Source organism: Macadamia integrifolia, chromosome 8, assembly GCF_013358625.1.
Source record: "Macadamia integrifolia cultivar HAES 741 chromosome 8, SCU_Mint_v3, whole genome shotgun sequence".
Lineage (NCBI taxonomy): Eukaryota > Viridiplantae > Streptophyta > Magnoliopsida > Proteales > Proteaceae > Macadamia > Macadamia integrifolia.
The window spans coordinates 27517689-27518199 of NC_056564.1; positions in this window are offsets into that span (position 1 = coordinate 27517689).

Here is a 511-nt window from a genome sequence, read left to right on the forward strand (position 1 = left end):
CCCCCCCCCCCCCACACACACACACACACATAAAATGTCCTATATATCCCCTTATTTACGGGTTTCCCATAACATTCTCCAATGCCCGAAACTGCACACATGCATCGGATGGAACCCTCCCCCAATGGAGTAATATATTGGGTAGTTTTATAAACTAAAACCCAATATTGTGTAATTTTGTGAAGTGAAACAGGAAGTGGGTTAATTTTATAAAATTAAACCCAAAAGTGAGTAATCTTGTAATTTTTCAGAAAATAAAAAATAAACTCCTACTCTATTTGTTGTTGCAAATTATAATTTGATGAATGATGTTAATGTAGGATTATTTATGATGACAAGAGGGGGGTAATTTGTAATATCATGATTTGTGTACTTGTAGAATGAATGAATGAATGATATTTTATAGAAAAATTATCTTGTATCACCTCTACCTTTAAACTTTATATGACATGCCACCTAAACTTGTCCAAAACATCCAACATACCCCTAAAGCCTAGAAATCGAAAAGAAT